General features: G+C 42.5%; 1 long non-coding RNA gene across 1 annotated transcript in view; it reads left to right on the top strand.

Moving 5' to 3' along the window:
- LOC138517014 (uncharacterized) overlaps positions 1–12,583 on the top strand; it is a 333,410-nt gene extending 320,827 nt beyond the window's left edge. The window contains exon 4 of the long non-coding RNA XR_011282340.1: positions 10,693–12,583. This is a non-coding gene — a long non-coding RNA (uncharacterized lncRNA). The remainder of the gene's footprint in view (positions 1–10,692) is intronic.
- The last annotated feature ends 5,310 nt before the right edge of the window (positions 12,584–17,893 follow it).

The following is a 17,893-nucleotide window of genomic DNA, read 5'->3' as shown; positions in this document are numbered from 1 at the left end:
CTTCTCCCTCCTCTAATTCTTAGGTCCTGTGGCGACTTCTGAAGTTCCAGTCCCCAAAGCCCTGCTTTTATGCAGCAAACCCCCATTCAGTCAGCCTAGCTGTCAATCAAACATGCTAAGTGGTGAGCCGGCCGGCTCACCACTTGGGCCAATCACACAAGAGTGCGACTTGAGTTGGCAAGGCAACTCAGTCCAGGGTGCCTAAACCCCCTCCCACACCCCCTGTGGTACCCAGACAGAGTGGCACCACTTTTGGAGGCTTCTGTGGAGAAGCCCGCCGAAAAGTGGAACAAAGGACTCGATTTGGGTTGGAGTCACAGAAGAGAACACAAACGCCATTTTAGAATCGAGTTCTGGCAAAAAATACCAACCGGTGAATTAATATTAAATAAATAAACCGGCGGTATGTTCGAAGCTATAGGAATTAAATAATTGTTGGTAGCCTCGAACAATGGGAAAATCCCATAGAGATATATTCGCGGTCGAATATAAAAAGTAGTATCCACTGCCACCAGCCAAAACTCGATCAGGGGGGATGGAGAAGTGCCCCCTCGAACAACAGACCCCGGGGCAATCGAATTGCCCTGACAAGTACGTCCACAATATGATGGTATGTACTGGTTTCTGTTCATAATTTGGGACTAGTAAAGCCAATGGTGACTTTACATGCCCTGGGAGACAGTAGTCAGTCCCAGGGTATGGAGTCTATGTTGGAGGGTCGCTATGACACCCCTGGGTTACGGCACAGAGGGTGCTGTGTAACCCACATCAAAAACACATGAGAGCCTATGGAGTAAAAGACCCCATAGCCCATAAAACGCATGGAAAGACAAAGGAACACCTCAAATCATGTCTAAGAGTGGGAGTAAAAGAGTCTCAATCTTAGCAGGAGAAAAAATAAACCCCAAAAATCCAGCGAAGCTGCTGGGGGACTCGCTAGGTTTGGGAAATTAGCCTTTACAGAGAATTCTCCCTAACAGCATACTGCAGAGAGGAAGGACACTGGCGGGCACGATGTCTGCATTTGCAAAATAGAGGCGGATATAGTCAGAGAAGACCTCACAGAGGGCACATGGGAACAAATGGTCACAACAGAAATCATATGCAGCAGCATCAGAATGATCATGGGAATGGTGCACAAAATCAAGGCCAGGCTCCGAATCAAACTATTCAGAGACAAAATCAGCAAGGTGCACAAATGGGAAATAGAGGGAGAGGGGGGAACATTTTTGATAACCAGACAGGTGCATACTATAATAACAGTGGTGACTGCACATCGGATGACGTGTTGTTACCCCAATAGGACAGCCCAGGACAGGGGTCGGAACCAGTGTCAATTCCCGTGAATCAGAAAGGACCCTACGTAGAGGTGAAAATCGGGAATGATGAGCATAGATTCCTCGTAGATATGGGGGCACAAAAGTGCTCGATAGATCATCACTTGATTCCAGGCATACCTCTGTCAGGGCGACAGAATATCTCAGTAGGGTTCGCAGGTACCCCAGTAATAAACCCTGAGTCCAAATCAGCGGCAGTGACAATAGGGCCTTTTACTGAACATTGTCCATTTCTTTTAACAGAGCATTGTGGGGAGAATATTTTAGCATTGAATATATTGAAAAAACTAAGTGCAGTTATTCATTGTACACCAGATGGGGTATTTTTGACTATTTCTCCCCAGAGTATGCCGACTTCTGAATTTATGACAGAACCTTTAACAGGGGAATTGAGTACAGTGCCAACTTGCATTTGGGCCGTGAATGACAATGATGTGGGATGTTTGAAAATAGAGCCAGTAAAAATTACATTGAAAGAAGGAATAACGCTACCACGTATTCCGCAGTATAAAATTTCAGCAGAAGGAGAAAAAGGATTGAAAAGTATTGTTTCTGATTTGGGGAAATTGGGAGTGATTGAAGAGATTACAGGTAGTGTATGTAACAGCCCCATTCTTCCCGTATACAAGAAAGGGGGTAATGAGGTACCTTACCGTTTCATAATTGATCTCCGTGCACTGAACAAAGTGGTAGATCCCCAATTCCCGTTAGTGCCAGACGTCACTACGATCTTGACAATGATCCCTGCTTCGGCAGAATACTTTAGTGTTATTGATTTGAAAAACGCTTTCTTCAGCATTCCTGTACACACAGAAAGCAGGTATTTATTTGCCTTCACTTTAGGAGGACGATCATTCACATTCACACGCATACCACAAGGCTATACTGAAAGTCCGAGCATATACAGTAGAGCGTTGAAAGAGCAGTTGGACATGTTAGAATTACCAGCAGACTGTGTATTGTTACAATACATTGACGACTTATTAATCGCTGCTGATACAGAGGAGATATGTAAAGAAGGTACTGTTCTATTATTGACTCATCTAGCCATGCATGGCCATAAAGCAAGCCTAAAGAAATTCCAGTACTGTCAGAAAGAAGTAGCTTATTTGGGTTACCTACTGCCAAAGGAAGGAAGAAAGATTAACTTGAGAGAGAATAAAGAGTATTTCTGGTATGCCTATTCCAACAACACAGAAAGGTATGAGAGCGATAATAGGGATGGCTTCTTATTGCCGTCAATGGGTTATGAACTTCGCTTTAATTGTGAAACCGGTTGAATTAACAAAAATGGATGCTGTGATGCCTTTGCAGTGGAATGAGGAATGTCAGAAAGCATTTGATTCGCTAAAAACCATTTTGAGTTCTGCTCCAGTTTTGGGCACACTGAATTATGAAAAGGTTTTTAGGCTATTTGTGCATGAGAACGAAGGATATGCGTTGTCTGTCTTAACACAGGAACAAGGTGGACGAAATAGGCCGTGTGGCTATTTTTCTTCTGCGCTGGACCCTGTATCGCGCGCACTACCATGATGTTTGCGAGCTGCTGCAGCGGCTGCTGCTTAAGTGAAACAAACAGAAGGGATGGTTTTGGGGCACACCTTGATTTTGATGGTGCCACATGCCATAGATGTTCTACTCAATAGAACACAGACGCAACACCTCACCTGTGCTAGATTGACTAGATATGAAATTGTATTGTTCGGGCCGAACATCCAAATTATGAGGTGTAGCGCTTTGAATCAAGCAGAATTAATGCCAATTCCCGGGGAAAACAGTGGTGGGACTGAATTGCTTCCCCATGATTGCCTAGTGGTTACTGAAGAAGAAACAAAAGTGAGAATTGATTTGAGTGACACACCACTAAAAGAACCAGATGGGGAACTGTTTTGTGACGGCTCCTGTTTTAAACTACCTGACGGCACATCAACTGCCGCATATGCTGTTACGACATTAAAAAGTGTTGTGGAGAGTAAAAGAATTCCTTATAACTCCGCCGAAGCAGCAGAGATAATTGCTTTAACAAGAGCTTGTGAAATTTCGGAGAACTTGAGCGTTAATATCTATACTGATAGCCAGTACGCCTTTGGCGTAGTTCATAATTTTGGCCGATTATGGGCCGAGAGAGGTTTCTTAACATCCCATGGGGCTAGAATTCAACATGGCCCTCTGATTGTGCGATTACTGTCTGTACTTACGTGTCCAAAGCACCTGGCAATAGTGAAATGCGAGGCGCATAAAAAAGTAACATGTAAAGTGGGAGAAGGAAATGCATTTGCAGACAAGATTGCGATACAGACTGCTACTGATATGAGTACAAAAATGTTGACAGTACAATCGGAGGAAGTGCCCTGCATGATAGAAAATGGAATTGTGACTGTTAAAGAAATGCAGGCGGAAGCTATCGCCAACGAAATACAGGGATGGGCCAAGGGCTCTGCAGAACTGGATTTGGAGGGTTGTTGGGTGGACAAAAAAAATGGGAATTGGATGTTGCCAAATGCGTATGTAAACACAATGGTTACAATGGCTCACCGTCCCACACACATCTGTGCGAAGAAAATAGTCCAACATTTAGCCACAGTGTGGGAAAATCCACTCATAAAAAAGAATGCCGAGAGGCTGGTGCAAAACTGCATCACGTGCCTACAGCATAATGTGGGAAAAGGAACAGTGACTCCAACAGGAAGTTTTGGACCTCCCTCTATGCCATTCGAAGTGATTCACTTTGACTTCATAGAGATGGAGAGATGCCAAAATCTGTAATACGTTCTGGTGATCATATGTGCATTCAGCAAATGGGTAGAAGCATATCCCTTGAAAGATTGCACAGCCATGAGCACGGCGAAGGTAATGCTAAAAGAGTATTTCTCTCGCTTTGGTCTGCCCCGTGTCATATGGTCGGACAACGGTCCGCACTTTGTAGGTGCAGTGATAATGCAGATTTGTGCAGGATTGCAGATCGATACGCGATTCCATTGTTCGAGACATCCGAGTTCGGCCGGTCTTATAGAACGCCATAACGGAATTTTGAAATCCAAAATCAGTAAGATCTGTGCAGGTAGCAAATTAAACTGGGTAGATGCATTACCAATAGCGTTACTGTGCATGCGAACATCAGTGCAGGCCAGAACTGGGCTCTCCCCCTATGAGATCATAATGGGGAGACCGGCGAATGTGTGGTGCGCACCTCAGCCTAAAAGAATGAGAGAGGTAGAATACCCTGTACTCAGCATTTACTGTAATTTGTTAGTAAAAAAACTGTGTTTGATTCATCAGCAGGTGCAGGCGGCATTACCGGTGCGGTATACTGGCCCAGGACATGCCTTACTGCCCGGAGCCCGGGCGCTCATCAGACATTATTAGCAGAAAACATCGCTAGCACCCAAGTGGCGTGGGCGCTACCAGGTACTTTTAACCACGCAGACAGTATTACGCGTGGATGGACGCAAGGCGTGGATTCATGCCACGCACGCCAAGAAAGCCCCATCGCCATTCGACACGTCAAATGATTGGGACAAAGACCAGAAAGAGATAGCAGCGGTTCCAGAAACGAAAAATGACATTGCCAGTCCCTTGCTACAGAAACTGCCTGATCCTGAAACAAAGCCTGACGAGATTTCCATAAAAACGGAAGAGCAAAGAGAGCCTCAACGTTGTCCAGCAGATTCTGCATCTCTGCTGGCCGACATCAAGTGCATACCTCTGTGGTGCCCACCATCTTCTGTTGCGCCACAGCCTGCATTATCGTCTGGGCATCCATCATCATCTGCCATTGTGCCCCAGGCTGACACCAAGCTCGAGACCGGAAGTGCACGGAGCAGAAAGAAGGAGTGATCACATTTTTCTTCTCTTGGTGAATTTCTTGCCTCTGTTTCCTATTTTCGGATGAAGTGGGAACCGGCGGCCTAGAGGAGGGTGGCGTAAAAGTTGTGCAAATTAGACAGCTCACAAAACGCAACTCCTCGGGGCTAAATCCATGTGTCAGGAACCCGAGTGAACAAGTGGGGCGCACGTGGTACACAGGAAGCTGCTCTGAAATCTAGAGCAATGTGCAAAATGCACGGAGGACTTGCCAAGTAAAAAAGCAGTCCAGGCAGACAGAAAACTGGCATAAAAGATTGTAGACATTGATTGAACTTTTTCAAAATCCTGGGAAGCACATGAACAAGAGATATTCACGACAAGCACAGGAGAAGAAGAAGGACGAGAGAAGAAATGGCGGAACCAGCAAATGCCCCCTCTTGCACCAATGCTGATAGCGAGTTAAACGCAGTACATAATAAGGTGAAAAAAGGACATGGACGAAAGAATTGTATGTTGGGTCTAACCTTAGTAATGTGCATAATGAGTATATTAGCCCCAGTGTTGACCATAAGAGTGTTATGGTACCTAGAGGAAATGCACCCTCTTGAAGTACTTTTGCCTATGATGAACATTTCCACAACGGAAAGCCCAGTCCATGTGATTTCCTATACCTTGTCCCCAATGGAAGAGAAACATAGGGAAGGATACGGGAACAACACATTGCTGTTAATAATGAATAGGACACACTCAATCCTAAGAAAAAATAATTGTTGTGTTTGTCCACACCTGCCGCAGCATGGTGGTCAGGGAATAGGATGGTATGTACAGCCCCTGCCATTAACTTCTGCATGTTATACTTCTCTGAGTGCCCTATATTATTGGAAATGGAACGAAAGTGAAACTGGTCAACTAGATAAAACAAATACGAATGAATTCGAGGAAGTGATTATGAAACCGGTGGGTTGCTCCGTCTTCCAAAAAAAGATGATTAATTACACCAGCAATAATGCCACAGGATAGATTGTCTGTACCTTATAAAACTTCTGTGATCCCGTTCCACATGAACCCACATGGGAATAAGGATGCGGAACCCCCTTCATATACAGTGAATTATAACCCTCATTGTGTCCCATTCTGTTTAAAGAAAAAGGGTTCTTTCCAGGTTGGAACATTTACCAGATGCAGGAATATAGCATTCCTTGATAAAGAAGTGGAACCAATATATGTGGGAGATCCTGTGTATTTCAAATGTGGAGAAAAAGCATATCCTTGGTTACCTAGGAACTGGGGAGGTACGTGTTATTTGGTATTTCTGTTTCCTGGGGTGTTTCCTTTAAAAACATCAGACATAACCAAATTGACTAGGTCACGACCTCGCAGTAATATTGAAGACGGGTTGATTGTAGAGGACATAGCAAAATCATTCATACCATTTTGGGGCCAGGCGATAAACTCTTATAACATAAGACGACTGTCTAGGATATTAGAAGAAACAATAAATGGAACCACTGATATATAATATGACTCTTGAAGAAAAAGGAATTAGATTAATGTCACTACAAAATAGAATGGCCCTTGATATAATCTTAGTTGATCGCGGCGGTGTTTGCAAAATCGTGGGATCAGCGTGTTGCGTATTTGTAAGTGACTGCTCCCCCATAATTTTTGAGGCGATAAGAAAATTGCATGTGTTAAGTTCAGATCTTCATCCTCCAGAAGGCGGTTGGCAATTGAACATAAACTCCTGGTTCTGGGAAGTGTTGCGATCCTGGGGATGGAAACTATTTGCAATACTAGTAGCAATCCTAGGAATATTCGTGACATGTTGTTGTTGCATAGGTTGTCTCCCCATAATATGTACTGAAATTAGCAAAGAGTGTGTACAAATGATGAAACGAAAAAACATTACTAAACCAAGCACTCGCCATAGTAACGAATCTGAAACCATTAAAGAATTCATGGCAATTGATATTGATAATAATAACAAGGAGACAATAAGTGTACATGAGTTCGAATTTGAATCAGATTCCGAATCTAATCCAAATACTTGGTCGGAGGAGGATGCAATGTATGGATGAGACATTTGGCTTACGGCCAAGAGGAGGGTTTGTCAGTCCAGAAAAACCAAACACTCCTTGAGGGTCTGGAAATGAATGATAATTGGTTGGCCGAAGACCAACCGCCTCATTTAAAGTGTAAGAATATATATTCATTAGTCATTGGTTATTACGTAGCTATTAGTTTAACTAGAGTGAAGCCATTTTAAGATGACCAGAATCGCCATTTTGTTTTCTCTCTCTGCTCTCTCTAACGTTGCCACTTTGCTTCATCTAAAACTGCTTTGCTGTAGATATTATTTCGCTTCAATGGTCCAAGGCTAAGAAACATGTTGAAACATTACACTAGAGAGCCAGACAGAAATGCCCGATTCCCTCCCTCACATATCCTTGAAGACAGGGAGCAAGGCATTTAATCAGTACACGAATGCCAGCAAGTCGCCTGAAAGAATAGCAATGTACGAAACTACCATTTAAAGAGTTGAATTATGATCTTCTTTACGGCCCGCCTTTCTGAGCCCAGTGAGGCCCCGGAGAGCGGGCTGACTTCTAGAGCGAGAATCGAAACTTGGAGATAGTCAGGCCAGGTATGTGCCAGTCTCCTACACGCAGCTTGCCCATGAAAAACAGAAACGCTGTGTTCTCGCAAACAAAGAATGGTGTCTGTAAAACTGGAGATTGCAAACTGTTACTAAATATGGTGGTCTAAGGTGTCATATTTGTCACGATGGTCAATCATCGGCTCTAATTCAAAGGGAAATGAATTGGGGCAGCATCAAATGTGTCATTACTGATTGTACGATGCTCCGTTTGTATATATGTAACTGATGTACGTTTCGCATTCTATTGCGTCCCTCGAGGTCTGTTTGACACACGTCGCGGGGCGTGGGACCACTTGGCCAACTGGGACTATTTTGTATTGCAATAAACCCTAGATTTTGGGAACAGAACCTCATGTTTCGCGTATCTATTCGTGTGTGGTGACTGTGCCTTGTTTCCACATCCGAGGTTCCTCAGGGGCCCCTTCACCATGACAGCTGAGGTATTGTGGAAGATGTGATCAACTGCATTTATCTGCTTTGATGTGTAGGTAGCTAGATTTAGCGCTCTCCTTGGTGAAGGTGGTTACCATGGTTAGAGGATAGCTGACTACTTGGTTTCTCTGTATATGGAGTCTGAATAGTGTTCAATAGATGAAATACCCATTGTCACATAGTTCTTAAAGCCTTGCTTAACATGCTCCCTCCAGCACTGAACATTCAAGTGCTGTGGGATCTGAATTTGGTTTTGGCACAGCTGACAGCTCTGCCATTTGAGCCCATGCACAGCTCCTACTTTAAGTTCCCCTCTCTTAACCATGGCCTTAACATCAGCAACATGAGACAGTGAGTTCCAGGCACCTTTTCAAAGCACAGGGCAACCTTTCAGGTGAATACGTATTTTCAACTAAATGTAATTAGTGATTTACATATTCAGGGGTAAACATTCCAATTTACAAGATACAAATACACACAGCATACTATTTCTTAGTCGCCAAGAGTTAATTGTCACTAGCCGATGGCTAATGACGAGTGCAGATTCTGCACCCTGACATATTATCCAGTTGATTTCGCTTTTTATGTTTTTTCACCCTGTCACGTCCCTTTAAGGCAGAGGAGAGATTGCAAAATGTAAACCCTAATAGGGTTCTAGGCCAGTACATTACCAGGAATAAACTGCAAGGACAGCTGTTTGTTGCTTCTGGGAAAGTATACAGGGGAGTAACTCTGACCAACCAGACCATGTCCAGGTATTTTGTTACATGCATCTGATTATGCTACTAGCCAATGCACAAGATTCACCCCATGGGGTTTGGGCACATTCCACAAGGGTTTGTGTGACTCGGACCACCATTCTGAGAGTGGTACCGATTCAGGTAATCTGCAGGGCGGTGACTAGTTCAACTGCATACGCTTGTGAAGTACAATTGTTTGGACTAATTTTTTAGAAAAGAAGGTCTGTTTCCAACCTATCTTTCAGTATGCATATGTTGGTATTGATGATGCATCCTAGACTCCGTCTTCTTAATTTGTTAGGTATTGCAGAGAGAATCTCTAAAAGATAAATGATCTACAGTTGAGAACAAGTTGCGCATCTTACGGGTAACATTGGTTCTGATGGATATTTTGTTTCCTCTGCAATTTCTGTATTGACTACTCTCGTCCCTCATTCACCTCAGAATGTCCACCCTGGAAATATCAAAGAAACACTTGGGCACCGAGCGGGTGGTTCATGCATATCCTGGGTGCTGTCACTTCCTCTGGTTGTTGAGATGTACCCAATTCCCAGAGTGTGAATTATACCTCCCAACATAATGCACATGTCGTTCAAGTTTTGGAAGTCCCAGATTGTCAGATGGCCATTTCAAAGATAAAGAATCTGCAGAAGGGAAAACCTATTCCAACGGAAACAAAGTCACCGTAAGGTAAGTAACTTGTTTGCTTCTCCATTTGAGGCTGATCTAAATTGTCTGTGAACCTAAAACTTTGTGTATAACTTCTAATCACTGCCAGATGCTCGCACAGACATTGCAATACACTTTATGGCTCACTGTTTCACTCTGCAGTGCAAAATGAGAAAATGCTGCCTGCCATTTATGCATGGCAGGCAGCGTTTACAATGGATTCCTATGGAATGCGCCTCCTTTTTGCTTGTGTAAAAAGCAGGAAGATTCTGTAGGAATTAAGTGGTTTTACGCCAGCATGAAAATGTCATGCTGGTGTAAAAACAAGTTGTATTTTAAGGTGGACAGGGCAAGGGAGCCAGAAACTTTACTCCTGTTATGCCCCCAGCCCCACTTCCACCACAGAAATGCCCCAGAGTGAGAATGGAGGTGTTAAGACAGGCGTAAGACCTTTACACTTGTCTTCAGCACCTACATTTATTCTCTGGGGACTTGGAAAATGAGGCTCCATAAGGGAAACATAATGTGTGCTCATGATAGGTAATCAACAAAATGGCTTTGGATTAATTTAATGTATCTCCTGTTCGACTGGAGAAGGCATATCATAAACAATGCTGATCCAGGGAGTAATCATTGTTTTTCCCAACCTGATGTGTGAACGAGGTGGACCTCAGATTAGCATGGGCAACAATGAGGGAAAGCTTTTCACAGCACAGGGATTGAATGACGGTGCTAGTACAAGAGCTATTGATGGAAGTGTTATGAGTTGTGGAGTTCTTTGAGTTGGCTGTACATTTGATTTAATATTTAAAAAGCTTTAACGTGGAGCTGCTAATTGTGAGGCGTGTAATAGAAATGCCTTTTGTATTCAGAAAGGGCTGCTGGATTCTCAAACATGAAAAGTGAATTGAGATAATGTGATAATGTGATCCGTTGCAAGCGGGACAATTGGGCAGAGATAGAAGTATTACAAAACATATGTGTCTTATTCAGTATTTAGTTTGCCTTTATTCCACAATGTAATATCTGGGTTTGTTTGATTCCACAGTAATTGCAACTGAAAAAAACAAACATGGAGAAGTTGGAAACAATTTGAAACAGATGCATAGTAAATAACGAAATCTGACAAGAATGTTTAACCAGATGTTGATAGATAAGCAGTAAAAGATAGAAGCAATCGAAGGAACTAAAAAAAACTCCCACACAGGAAATGTCAAATAACATTTCCTCAACTCAGCAAACGTATTTCTCACAATAGAAGGAAAGCGCGGAAGAAGGATTGTACATAGAGCTGTTTACTATTCATGTCTTGTACCAAACCAAATAATTTACATCGTTGTAATGCAGTATGGTGCTACTAAAGCATAGGGCAAGATGAAATATATCAGTTGTGAACTCAATCAGATATAATCTGAACAGGTGAGACGAGTAATGGCCCTATTTGGAATCCTAGGCAGTAAGAACGATACAGTCTAAAAGCATGGAAGGCTACAGGAGCTACCATACAGTTTTACACCAGCAACAATTGCATACAACAGACCACTCCTATGCATGTACATGTAGTGAATGTGAAAAAAGCTACACTCTGGACTCGAATTTTGTAAGGCACATGGAAACTAACTCTGTGGAAGAACCATATGCATATGTAGAAAGTGTTGAAAGTTTCATGGATAGTTCAGAACTGTTTTCCCATGTAAATACTCACATAGGCTTGACACTCTATACGTGTAATGAATGTGGTGACAGCTTCAGAAACAGATCAAATCTTATAGAACATACGAAAAATCATACAGGAGGGAAGCCCTATGCATGTAACATATGTGAGAAAAGTTTCAGTAAGCGTTCCTTATTGCATATACACATGAGAAGTCACACAGGAGAGAAACCGTATGCATGTAATGAATGTGGGAGAACCTTTAGTGTCAGCTCTTCTGTTATACGACATCAAAGTGTGGTGCATACAGGGGAGAAGCCCTATCCATGCACGGCTTGTGAGAAAAGATTTAGCTCAAGGTCATCACTTTTTAGACATCAGAAAATACACTCACTAATGCCAAGAGAGAAACCCTATGTGTGTGACAAATGTGAGAAGAGTTTCAGTTCACACGCACAGTTACAGGTGCATGTCAGAAATCACATGGGGGAGAAGCCCTATGTATGTGAAGATTGTGGGAGAGCTTACAATGTCAGCTCATCTCTGGTGAGGCATCAACATGTGCACACTGGTGATATCACCTACGAATGCAGTATATGCAAGAAGGGGTTAAGCTCAAGGGCAGCTCTTCTGAGGCATCAACAAACACACACAGTAACCCCAAGAGCGAAACCCTATGCCTGTGACAAATGTGAGAAGAGTTTCAGCACACCCTCACAAATGCAGATACATATGAGAAATCACACAGGGGAGAGACCCTATGTATGCAACGAGTGTGGGAGAGCGTATAGTGTCAGCTCATCTCTTGTGAGGCATCAGAATGTTCACACTGATGATAACCCCTATCTATGTAATGCATGTAACAAAGGGTTTAGCTCACGGGCATCTCTTTTGAGACATTACCAAACACATTGGCACAATCCAAGAGAGAAGCCCTTTCAATGTGACACTTGTGGAAAGGTTTTCATTAAGAAATGTAGTCTTGTGAGGCACAGAAAAGTACATTTAAGATTAAAAATCTAACAGTGTTCTCAATGTGTTAAAGCCTCACAAATGAAATTATATATGCAAATAACAGATTATTCAAATAGCATATTGTAAAATGTCCTGCCTAAAAATTAGAATACTTTCTGTAAACAGACCTTTTCATTATTTGTTTACTTATTCATTTATTTATTCACTTATCCATTGAATTGTTAGGCAAGTTCATTGTCATACTATATATGAATAAAACTCTATTTATTTTGAATTTTGTAGTGTGCTACATGCCTTCAACGCCACTAAAAAGAAAAAGGAGGGAAGGAGTGGGGAAAATACATAGTTGGGCAGGGGATCAAGAAGATTAGAACAAGCGAACAGACAAAGGTCTATCACCGAAAATAATTATGATGCATTTCATGGTTTAAACTTTATTTAAATAATCTTTGCTTAGGGAATAACTAAGTGGTATAGTTTGTAAAATGCCTTTAACTGCGCATGGCCATGTGGAATAGAGTAATTCTGTGTTTTTGAATTTTTTTTATCGTATATGGTTTACATAAACCTTTACAAAAGTGTTTATTACAAAATATAAAAATACATTTTTTACAGATCAACAATTTCTTTTTTCATTTCTTTTCACATAAAACCTAAACTTACTACTATAATCACTCCCCCTAACTACAACATTAACGCAAACATCACATTACCTTGATTCTCTAAAATAATAAACATATTTACAACCAATAAAATTATTTGTCGATTGCAAGCATAAGAAAAACATTGACCAGTCACCCTCCAAGATCTTCTATACCACATAAACCCAATTCAATATTTTGCATAGATTTCTTTTGTGGGAGCTTCTCTTCGATGGTATACAAACATTTTGTTAGTCTGACCAACAATTTTTGACTATTTCCCCACAAGCTTTCGCTAGACAGCCAGGACTCAGGGAACAAGTAAGAACCAAAGGCGACTATGTTGTTATTCTAATATTACACTTCTTAATTTGTCAGAAGTTGGTTAAGTTTATATCTCATATAGGTTTTCCTTGCCTTATCGCATGGAAAGATCTCTAGATATCGAGCGCGATCGCCCCATTTTCGTCTAAATTCGGCATATTTGTAATAGGCCTTACTGTTTGCAATTTTATCCAATAAAATACACCAATGATAATGCTCGAATTTAGTTTTACAGGATGGAAGGCGAGGAGCTAAATCTTCTTTAGAAACTGCTATTGCCTCTAAAATTGTGTCAATTTTTGTTTTAAATTTCAGGATAGAAGGCGGGCGCCCGTCAGTTACCATCACGGCTATGTCTTCATATACAGAGGCTGTAGGCGGGCCTAACATTTTGTTCAACTAACGTAGTTGTTGAGCATACGCCATTACCATTTAACAGATAGGGGCAGTAAACCAAGTTCATGACAAATCAAACAGTCGGAGATTGACAGCGCTAAACCAAGAACATTCCACAACCTTCCCTGTATCAAATCCAAAAATCCCTCCATCTCCATTGTACAGATGTCCAAAGCATATAAAATAATTGGTTCCACTTTCAACAAGTAACACTGAATAATGGGCAGCATCGAAAATGTACAACACTTATGTAAGATGATCTTCATCTGAGAGGTCAGTGACTTGAATTTATCATTCAGCAACACCCTCCAGGTAGCAACAGAATAGTTACTGGAGAGCCTATAACCCAAGTATAGGATGGAAGGAACCTGTGGAATGGCTGTGCCATCAAGGCGCCAGTTGAATCTAGATATTTTTCTCTTGCCATCCGCAAAGGAGATGATGAAGGATTTAGTTGGATTTACTTGAAGATTGTGCTTGGAAGCATAACATGAGAATAGATTCAATGTGGTCTGAAGGCCAAACGGGGTACGATCTAAAAATACCAGATCATCCTCAAAACCAATCCAGTTTATTTCCAGCCTACCCAATTTGGTCGGATACATGACTGCCTTACCCCAATCACAAGCTAGGTCTGCTAAGTATAAGTTAAATAAAACAGCGACCAGATTGCAGCCCTGTTTGTGCCCAATCTCAGTAGTTATCGGATCAGTCATGGCCCCATCCTTTGACAACCGTATTCTATCATTTGTATTTTGATTCTCAGTGATTTCATGAATTTCAGGTGGCCAGGGTCAAGTCTGTGAGTTTAGGGAAGATTGTGCCAAGGCTTTTGGCCTCTGCAAGCATTTTATCCTCCATTCTTTTCTTCTAGTAGCTAGTAGCTGGGTTGGGTGACCCTGTTTGTTGATGAAAAGTGGAGAGAGAATGGGGTATATCGATGTAGCCTGTTGATCATATATTTTGGGACAGGTGGCCAAAAAAGCTATTCAAGTAATGCACAAAGTTTTTAAGTCTATTTGCTGTTGAATAGAAAGTCAGTGTAGGGTTTCTAAGGCTGTAGAGGTATGATCATATTTGCCCAGTGTCAGGATGAGGTGCACTGCTCTATTCTAAATTTGTTGGTGAGATGAATGTCCTCCTTGTGCAGTCCCTAATAAATGTTGTGCAGTTGGCTATTTTTTATTTTCCTCCTGTGGTTGAGTTTAGGAAACGCAAAATTCTTTAGGATGTGATGTTAAAGGTTGTTTTCTTTGTCAAATACAGTTTATTGATTTGCGGTGCAAGAACAAACATACAGGCCAATGCCTCATTAAAGTACCATTCTTTAATAATCCCCAAGTAGTTCCCAAAGCTCGCATGCCCCAACTCCTGATTCCTGCCAAATAATTGTACTCAAATAACTGTTCAATTCATTCTAAAGATCATATCAAACCCCTACTCCTTTCTCCCTCCCCATATCCTCTGCCTCCCAAATCTCACCACTCTTTATTAAGTGAGTGATGAAAACAGCACATTGCCAAAAGGAGTTCATGCCCACCATTACTAACTAGAGCACTGTAAAGACTGGTGGGGGGTGCTGTACTTCGGCCCTCTATATGGTTGGTACAAAGGCACAAAGCAACCCCATCCAAAGCTCTCAATTTGGTAACGGTGCACGAGTAGCAAGGCTTAAGCTTTCAGGAGGTGATGCAGGGAGGTTCTTAAGTACAGTGAATCTCCAAGCCCCCACAAAGCAATTTCCACACAGTATGTTAGGTGATAACACAGCTTCTTTATATAAATTAAGGTTGCTACCAACATATACATATAAATAATAACACTTTGTACTTTAACAATACAATTCAAAGAATGGCAAATATATATATATATATATATAATATATATATATATAACACACAATATTTAAATTCAGTCACAAATGCACCAACTGCAGACAGTTTCAAATAGGCATGTGAATTCTTAAGTGAGGTGTAACAGCATAGATTTGGAAAGAAAGGCAGGTCAGTTATGAATAGTGGCAGAATGCTTTCTTTGGACTAGATACACAATTCTGTGTGAGGATCCCCACACCCGGGCTACCTGTAATGGAAAAAGTGGGCTGTGATGATGGCAAGGATGTCCCTTGAAGTATTCTTTGGCCTTTTGGAACTTTCATAGCTCTGGGTGTCAAGCAGTGCTATGCCAGGGTACCCTCTCTTCTGGGCGTAGACGGCAACGGTCTTCCAGCGGTCACAAACACTCCTCCGGACACTGGGTGACAACAATGGACTTCTTCAACTCTAGATGTCCAGGAACTCCTCTTCAGGCCTCACAAAGACCCCTTCTCAGGACGGCAGGCACACCAGACTGGCTTCTAGATGAAGAGTAGCATGTTTGCATGATGGTCCCTTGTAGCTTGGGGAGAAGACTCCTTTGCAGGTCCTTTCTTGGATCACTCCTTGGAGCGGGTAAGCAGCTTTTGGATTTTAATGAAGAGCAGCAGTCACAATCTTCTTCCTCCAAGAATCAGCTTTGGTTTTGACTTCAGCTTCTGAACAAATTGGTGAGTGCAGGGACCCTAATTATACACAGGTGTGCCCCACTCACTCAGGCTGAGCCAGGCTCAGTCAACAAATCAAGCAGAAGGGCATTCATGCAGGCAGGCAGCCAACCATGCACACAGGCATTCAGGCAATTCACTCCATCTAGGCACCCATAACAATGAATGTGTATTGGGGAAGGCACCCAGCCGTTCAGCACACTTTACTGCATTCATGTCAGTTTCACTCAGGGCTGTCACAGGCATTGTGTCACACACACAAACCAGACACTCATAACACAGAATGTGAGTTGGCTCTCAACTCCAATCACACAGGTCCCACCCACCCCAAGGGTATACCCACAACACACAGCCCCCCTGGCAAGGCTCCATACAGTCTTAACAGGAGGCAGCACCATTGCCAAATATGGTATTTCCAGCCAACAGCCATTCAGAAGGAAGGGACAGAGTCAGGACTTCCAAGAACTTTGGCAAACAAGGTAAAATGCAATAGAAACCAACAGGTCACAGTGGCCATTGTGCCTTTCTTCAGGAATTCATTGATTCCTATGGCAGGGCCCACGTGTCCCAAACATTGAGGACACTCAGAGCCACTGCCAAGTCAGTATGTAGCTGCCACCAGCTCTGTGGGCAACACATAGGTGCCCAAAAACACACATAAGGGTATAAGGGTGTACCCCCAACTATGGGCAGCATAAGGGTATCCCATGGGTGTTGTTCAACAAAAGGAAAACATGAAGCGCTGCACTGCCAGAGGTCCAGGCTTGACCTCAGTGGTAGAAAACATACAGAAAGCACACGCAGAGAAGTGATAGAACAAGAACTCTGAGGCCCTGCCCCTCAATAAAGGCATTTTCAGAATAATTATTGTATTTATAATTGCATTTATAATTGTTATTTAATAACGCGCTTAATACCAGAGATTGGTTTCTAAGCGCAGGATTGGGATTCAAACCTCTGTTGTACTGCGTTGTCTTGCTTCCAAGACAAACGTGTTGCTCCTGAGCTATCCTCCTCACCAAACACCATCCCCCCTCCATAACATACTAATTTCCAGATTACTAGACATCAATACCCACACCTCTCATACCAAGCCAAATATGTTCAGGGCTGTGACTCTCACTGCGCATGATAGATTTAAACCACACTTTATGCCACCACATATTGACCTGCAGTAGGCCCACTCTCTTCCAAGCCATACCCGCTACCAGTTTGGACACTAAAAGCAGAGTCCAAATCAATTGGCCTACCCTAGGGTGACCCAGCAAGACTGCTTGCTGAACAAGGTCTAACAACACAATTTCCGGGTCCCAAGTGATATCCATACCAACTGTGTCTGATATCCTCCTACTAACCTCCTCCCATTAGGGTTGTACTTTAGGACATTTTCACCAAATACATCAAATTGCACCCCTCCACATTTCCGGCAACATGCATTTGAGTGCTGAGCTGAGACATGCAGGTCTTTCTGGATCATATGGCTATATTACGAATTTTGTAGTTGATTTCTCTGCAATGTAAGCACAGTCAAGCTTTCCTGGCACTATCCCAAGGTCCAGCCCATCTCCCCAACTCCTGCCCATGAAGGACCTCTCATCAAATGCTTGGCGGAAGTCATCATTCCAATGTACCGCTGTAAAAGGGGAAGGGAAGGAGGTCAAACCTGCCCTCGTTGCCAACTCACCCCACATTTCCAAGGTAGACCTAGTCACTGTAT

Source organism: Ambystoma mexicanum, chromosome 6q (assembly GCF_040938575.1).
Source record: "Ambystoma mexicanum isolate Mex_15411 chromosome 6q, UKY_AmexF1_1, whole genome shotgun sequence".
Taxonomy (NCBI): domain Eukaryota; kingdom Metazoa; phylum Chordata; class Amphibia; order Caudata; family Ambystomatidae; genus Ambystoma; species Ambystoma mexicanum.
This window is presented reverse-complemented; position numbering and strand designations above follow the sequence as displayed.